The sequence below is a fragment of the Triticum urartu genome, chromosome 6, assembly GCF_003073215.2.
Source record: "Triticum urartu cultivar G1812 chromosome 6, Tu2.1, whole genome shotgun sequence".
In the NCBI taxonomy this organism is placed as follows: Eukaryota; Viridiplantae; Streptophyta; class Magnoliopsida; order Poales; family Poaceae; genus Triticum; species Triticum urartu.
In genome coordinates this window covers 489757712-489765942 of record NC_053027.1, presented here as the reverse complement: position 1 = coordinate 489765942, position 8231 = coordinate 489757712, and positions in this window count along the sequence as shown.

Genomic DNA, 8231 nt, shown 5'->3' with positions numbered 1-8231 from the left:
GATGCCCCGGAAGGCATCCCCTCTTTTGTCTTCGTTCATTGGCAACTTTACTTGGAGCTATATTTTATTCACCACATGATATGTGTTTTGCTTGGAGCGTCTTGTATGATTTGAGTCTTTGATTTTTAGTTTACCACAACCATCCTTTCTGTACACACCTTTTGAGAGAGACACACATGAATTGGAATTTATTAGAATACTCTATATGCTTCACTTATATCTTTCGAGCTATATAGTTTTTGCCCTAGTGCTTCACTTATATCTTTTAGAGCACGGTGGTGGTTTTATTTTATAGAAACAATTGATCTCTCATGCTTCACTTATATTATTTTGAGAGTCATTTAGAACAGCATGGTAATTTGCTTTTAGGCATAATATAAACTTTCATATAAGTGCATTGAATACTATGAGAAGTTTGATACTTGATAATTGTTTTGAGATATGGAGATGGTGATATTAGAGTCATGCTAGTTGAGTAGTTGTGAATTTGAGAAATACTTGTGTTGAAGTTTGTGATTCCCGTAGCATGCACGTATGGTGAACCGTTATGTGATGAAGTCGGAGCATGATTTATTTATTGATTGTCTTCCTTATGAGTGGCGGTCGGGGACGAGCGATGGTCTTTTCCTACCAATATATCCCCCTAGGAGCATGCGCGTAGTACTTTGTTTCGATAACTAATAGATTTTTGTAATAAGTATGTGAGTTCTTTATGACTAATGTTGAGTCCATGGATTATACGCACTCCCACCCTTCCACATTTGCTAGCCTCTCTATTGCCGCGCACTCTTCGCCGGTATCATACACCCACCATATACCTTCCTCAAAACAGCCACCATACCTACCTATTATGGCATTTCCATAGCCATTCCGAGATATATTTCCATGCAACTTTCCACTGTTCCGTTTGTTATGACACGCTTCATCATTGTCATATTGCCATGCATGATCATGTAGTTGACATCGTATTTGTGGCAAAGCCACCGTTCATAAATTCTTTATACATGTCACTCTTGATTCATTGCATATCCCGGTACGCCACCGGAGGCATTCACATAGAGTCATATTTTGTTCTAAGTATTGAGTTGTAATTCTTGAGTTGTAAGTAAAAAAGAAGTGTGATGATCATCATTATTAGAGCATTGTCCAGTGAGGAAAGGATGATGGAGACTATGATTCCCTCACAAGTCGGGATGAGACTCCGGACGAAAAAAAAGAAAAGTGGCCAAAAAAAAGAAAGAAAGAAGGTCCAAATAAAAAATGAGAGAAAAAGAGAGAAGGGACAATGTTACTATCCTTTTTCCACACTTGTGCTTCAAAGTAGCACCATGATATTCATGATAGAGAGTCTCCTATGTTGTCACTTTCATAAACTAGTGGGAATTTTACATTATAGAACTTGGCTTGTATATTCCAATGATGGGCTTCCTCAAATTGCCCTAGGTCTTCGTGAGCAAGCAAGTTGGATGCACACCCACTTAGTTTATTTTGTTGAACTTTCATACACTTATAGCTCTAGTGCATCCGTTGCATGGCAATCCCTACTCACTCACATTGATATCTATTGATGGGCATCTCCATAGCCCGTTGATACGCCTAGTTGATGTGAGACTATCTTCTCCTTTTTGTCTTCTCCACAACCACCATTCTATTCCACCTATAGTGCTATGTCCATGGCTCACACTCATGTATTGCGTGAAAGTTAAAAAAGTTTGAGAACATCAAAAGTATGAAACAATTGCTTGGCTTGTCATTGGGGTTGTGCATGATTTAATATTTTGTGTGATGAAGATAGAGCATAGCCAGACTATATGATTTTGTAGGGATAACTTTCTTTGGCCATGTTATTTTGAGAAGACATGATTGCTTAGTTAGTATGCTTGAAGTTTTATTATTTTTATGTCAATATTAAACTTTTATCTTTAATCTTTCGGATATGAACATTCATGCCACAATAAAGAAAAATTATATTGAGAAATATGTTAGGAAGCATTCCACATCAAAAATTCTGTTTTTATCATTTACCTACTCGAGGACGAGCAGGAATTAAGCTTGGTGATGCTTGATACGTCTCCAACGTATCTATAATTTTTGATTGCTCCATGCTATATTATCTACTGTTTTGGACATTATTGGGCTTTATTTTCCACTTTTATATTATTTTTGGGACTAACCTATTAGCCGGAGGCCCAGCCCAAATTGTTTTTTTTCCTATTTCAGTGTTTCGCAGAAAAAGAATATCAAACGGAGTCCAAACGGAATGAAACCTTCGGGAGTGTGATTTTTGGAACAAACGTGATCTAGAGGACTTGGAGTGGACGTCAAGCAATCAACGAGGAGGCCACGAGGCAGGGGGCGCGCCTCCCCCCTGGGCGCACCCTCCACCCTCGTGGCTCCACCGACCCACTTCTTCCTTCTATATATACCTACGTACCCCCAAACCATTAGAGAGCACCACGAAAACCTAATTCCACTGCCACAACCTTCTGTACCCGTGAGATCCCATCTTGGGGCCTTTTCCGGCGCTCCGCCGGAGGGGGCATTGATCACAGAGGGCTTCTACATCAACACCATAGCCTCTCGGATGATGTGTGAGTAGTTTACCTTAGACCTTCAGGTCCATAGTTATTAGCTAGATGGCTTCTTCTCTCTCTTTGGATCTCAATACAAAGTTCTCCTCGATTATGAATTGTGGGTTTATGATCAAGATTATCTATGAACAATATTTGAATCTTCTCTAAATTCTTTTATGTATGATTGTTTATCTTTGCAAGTCTCTTCGAATTATCAGTTTGGTTTGGCCTACTAGATTGATCTTTCTTGCAATGGGAGAAGTGCTTAGCTTTGGGTTCAATCTTGCGGTGCTCGATTCCAGTGACAGTAGGGGAAACGACACGTATTGTATTGTTGCCATCAAGGATAAAAAGATGGGGTTTATATCATATGGATGAGTTTATCCCTCTACATCATGTCATCTTGCTTAAAGCGTTACTCCGTTCTTATGAACTTAATACTCTAGATGCATGCTGGATAGCGGTCGATGTGTGGAGTAATAGTAGTAGATGCAGGCAGGAGTCAGTCTACTTGTCACGGACGTGATGCCTATATACATGATCATACCTAGATATTCCCATAACTATGCTCAATTCTATCAATTGCTTGACAGTAATTTGTTCACCCACCGTAATACTTATGCTATCTTGAGAGAAGCCACTAGTGAAACCTATGGCCCCCGGGTCTATTTTCCATCATACAAGTTTCCAATCTATTTTATTTTGCAATCTTTACTTTCAATTTATATCATAAAAATACCAAAAATATTTATCTTATTATTATTATCTCTATCATATCTCACTCTTGCAAGTGGCCGTGAAGGGATTGACAACCCCTTTATCGCGTTGGTTGCGAGGTTCTTATTTGGTTGTGTAAGTACGAGGTGACTCGCGCGTGATCTCCTACTGGATTGATACCCTGGTTCTCAAAAACTAAGGGAAATACTTACGCTGCTTTGCTGCATCACCCTTTCCTCTTCAAGGGAAAACCAACGCATGCTCAAGAGGTAGCATCGACCATCTATAAACAAGACCCGCATCGATTCCATGCCCGTAATGTCAGAGGTCGAGCATTCCAAGAAGGAGACCTTGTGCTCCGAGTGCACCAGAAACAACCTCACAAACTCGCTCCAGCCTGGGAAGGCCCCTTCATCATCACCAAGGTGCTCCACAACAGGGCATATCACCTCTAGAACATAGGCAAGAAAGAAGACGAGCCACGCTCGTGGAATGCGGAGCTACTCCGCCGTTTTTATACCTAAACACTCGGATCGACGAGTTGTAATAAGAATCATTCAGTTTGCTTAACAAATACAAGATTTTTCATAGTATCTTAATGATTGTTACCTATCAAGCATATGTGTTCAAATCCCCTAGTGGGTGGCTTAGCCGCGAACCTGATTTGCCTAAGTTTCAAAAAGATTCCGAGTGAAGAGCAACCCTCTCACTCGGGGGCTTAGCCGCGAACCCAATTCGCCTAAGCTACAAAAACTACTCTGAGTGGTGAGAAATCCTCCCACTCGGAGGCTTAGCTGCGACCCCATACTCGCCTAAGTTATAAAATTACTCAGAGTGGAGAGAAATCCTCCCATTCGGGGGCTTAGCTGCGACCCCGTACTTGCCTAAGTTACAAAACTACTCTGAGTGGTGAGAAATCCTCCCACTCGGAGGCTTAGCTGCAACCCCGTACTCGCCTAAGTTATAAAACTACTCCGAGTGGAGAGCAATCCTCCCATTCGGGGCTTAGGTGCGACCCCGTACTCGCCTAAGTTACAAAACTACTCCAAGTGGTGAGAAATCCTCCCACTCGGAGGCTTAGTTGCGACCCCGACCTCGCCTAAGTTACAGAACTACTCCGAGTGGAGAGCAATCCTCCCATTCGGGGGCTTAGCTGTGACCCCGTCCTCGCCTAAGTTACAGAACTACTCCGAGTGGAGAGCAATCCTCCCACTCTGGGGCTTAGCTGCGACCCCGTCCTCGCCTAAGTTACTAAACTACTCCGAGTGGAGAGAAATCCTCCTGCTCGGGGGCTTAGCTGTGACCCCGACCTCGCCTAAATTACAAAACTACTCTAAGTGGAGAGCAATCCTCCCACTCGGGGGCTTAGCTGTGACCCCGTCCTCGCCTAAGTTACAAAACTATTCCGAATGGAGAGCAATCCTCCCACTCGGGGGCTTAGCTGTGGTCCCGTACTCGCCTACGATTAAAACTACATCGAGTGGAGTGCTCTCCTCTCACTCAGCGGCCCGGTTGCACTCGGAGCTGCGCCACAAGTACAACGTCCGGTTTCACTCGGATCTGCGCCACAAGTACAACGTCCGGTTGCACTCGGAGCTGCGCCACAAGTACAACGTTCGGTTGCACTCGGAGCTATGCCACAAGTACAACATCCGGTTGTACTCGGAGCTGCGCCACAAGTACAATGTCCGGTTGCACTCAGACCTGTGCCACAAGTACAACGTCAACCCCAAGTGAAGAGCGACCCATTCGCTCAGAGTTACAGTTGTTATTCCCGATTCACTAGAAGTCAAAAAACTCAAAGGTGATGAAGACAAAGCAACCATGTTCAAAGAAAAACCAGGTTCAGATAAATCCAGCAAGGTTCTGAACTGCGAATAGAAGTACTCGGGTGTCGGGCCCGAAAGAGTTTAACGGTTACAAAATCACTCGGCATTCCGAGGCAAATAAAAGTGAGGCATCAAGTTTGTTCACTCCGCGGGAGGAGGGCAAGCTGGCTCGACGAACTCGTCCAGGTCGATTCCATCAGCGATGCGAGTAGCAGCCTCGATGAAGGTCTCCATAAATGACTAGAATTGAAGCTTCTTGGTATTGGCGACCTTGATAGCCGCCAGCTTCTCTTCTCTAGCTTCTTTGCAATGAACACGGACCAGAGACAAAGCCACGTCAGCGCCGCACCGAGCAGAGGACTCCTTCCACGCCTGCACTCGACCAGGGATTTCATTGAGTCGAGTCATCAGAGACTCAAGGTCATTTTGGAATGTCACTTTTGGCCAGAGTTCTATGTCAATCCGTGACATCGCCACCTTTAGTCGTGCAAGGCACTCCACAACGTTGGCGAGGCGAGATTCCAGTCGCAATGCGTTCATCGCAGCTTCGTCTTTGACGAGGGAGTTAATGGGGTCCAAACTCGTCTCAATCCGCCTAGTATCTTCCTCAAAATTTTGACAGAATTCTGCACACACAGGAAAATAATGATTCGACAGTCACATGATGAGTCGGTAGATGCAAATTAGTCGGATAAGGGAAAGTAACTTCAAGCATAAGGAACATCTTCTTGGCGAGTCCTCCTAGATAAGCCTCCAAGTCGTTTCTCTTATGAGTGAGATCTCCTACCTTGTCAGTCAGGGCCACCTTGTCCTTCTTCAGCTGCATGACTTCTTTGTTGGCTTAATTAATGGCAGTCTTCAATTTGGCATTTTCCTCTTCTAACTTGCCGACCGAAGCCAGCTTCTTGTCAGCAAGATCAGCTCTCTCGCGCGTCGTCTTCTGCGCCGCTGCAAGGTCGAGGTCCTTCTGCTCCAAAGCCTGCTTCATTTTGTATAAAGAAATAACATTCTTCAAACAAGCTTTGAGTTGTCTGTTTTCACTACGCACATCTGTTCGAGTAGAGTCACTCGGTTCAAAGAATGAAAGGAAAATATGACAAGGCAAACAGTCGACAAGTTATTACCTCCCATGGCAGCTGCTTGATACGTCTCCAACGTATTTATAATTTTTTATTGTTCCATGCTGTTATATTATCAATCTTGCATGTTTTATAATCATTTCATATCATTTTTTGGTACTAACCTATTGACATAGTGCCAAGTGCCAGTTCCAATTTTTTCCGTGATTTTTACATCGCAGAAAATCAATATCAGACGGAGTCCAAATGCCACAAAACTTTATGGATATTTTTTATGGGCCAGAAGGAACACAACAGGCCCTGGCTGCGCCTGGGGGGTGCCCCGATGGGGGCACAACCCACCAGGGCGCGCTAGGAGGCCCAGGCGCGCCCTGGTGGGTTGTGCCCACCTCGGGTGCCCTGAACCGCCTCTTTGCTCTATAAATACCCAAATATTCCCAAAACCCTAGGGGAGTCGACGAAATATTCATCCAGCCGCCGTAGAGTGCAGAACCACCAGATCCAATCTAGACACCATCTCGGATGGGGTTCACCAACTCCATTGGTGCCTCTCCGATGATGCTCTTTGTAGACATTCGGGTTCGTAGTTAGTATCTAGATGGCTTCATCTCTCTCTCTCTCTTGGTTCTCAATACAATGGTCTCTTGGAGATCCATATGATGTAACTCTTTTAGTGGTGTGTTTGTTGGGATCTGATGAACTTTGAGTATATGATCAGTCATATCTTTTTATATCCATGAAAGTTATTTGAGTTTCTTTGATATCTTATATGCATGATCTCTTATAGCCTCGTATTTCTTCTCCGATATTTGGGTTTTGTTTGGCCAACTTGATCTATTTATCTTACAATGGGAAGAGGTGCCCGGTAGTGGGTTCGATCTTACGGTGCTTGATCCCAGTGACAGAAAAGGGAACCGACACGTATGTATCGTTGCTACTAAGGATAAAAAGGCGGGATCTGTATCTACGCAATAGATAAATGGATCTTGTCTACATCATGTCATCGTTCTTATTGCATTACTCTGTTTTCCATGAACTTAATACACTAGATGCATGCTAGATAGCGGTCGATGTGTGGAGTAATAGTAGTAGATGCAGGCAGGAGTCGGTCTACTAATCTTGGACGTGATGCCTATGTAATGATCATTGCCTGGATATCGTCATAATTATTTGAGGTTCTATCAATTGCCCAATAGTAATTCGTTTGCCCACCATTTTCTATCTTTCTCGAGAGAAGCCACTAGTGAAACCTACGGCCCCCGGGTCTTCTTCCTCATATATTTGCTTGCGATCTACTTTTCCTTTCCATTTTTATTCAGATCTATTAAACCAAAAATACAAAAATACTTTGCTGCAATTTATTTTATTTGCGATCTATTATTTCAATCTACTACAATTTTCTGGCATCGTTACCCGAAAGGGATTGACAACCCCTTTAACACGTCGGGTTGCGAGGTTTTGTTATTTGTGTGCAGGTGTTGTTTATGTTGTGTTGCTTGGTTCTCCTACTGGTTTGATAACCTTGGCTTCTTCACTGAGGAAAATACCTACCGTCGCTGTGCTGCATCATCCCTTCCTCTTTGGGGAAATACCTATGTAGTCCTAGCAGACAGGAGCTTTTCTGGCGTTATAGTCAGAGACCGATCAGAAGGAATTTCTGGCGCCGTTGCCGGGGAGGATCTTCTTCACAACCCGGTTCCTAATCACAAATCTCATCTCCTTGCAATTTACATTATTTTCCATTTGCCTCTCGTTTTCCTCTCCCCCACTTCACAAAAAATTGCCGTTTTATTCACCCTCTTTTTCGTTCGCCTTTTTCTCGTTGGATCTTTTGTTTGCTTATGTTGCCATGTGTCTTCTATTTGCTTGCATCTTTGCTTGCTAAAATTCTATTGATATGGATCCTCATACACTTGCTAATCTTTTCAAGAGATCCAATTATGATGAACCAATTGCTAGTGATTTGAGTGCACTAAATTATATTTATGAAGTTTTGCTTGAGAATCGTGAATCTGATAATTGTGATGAAGAAA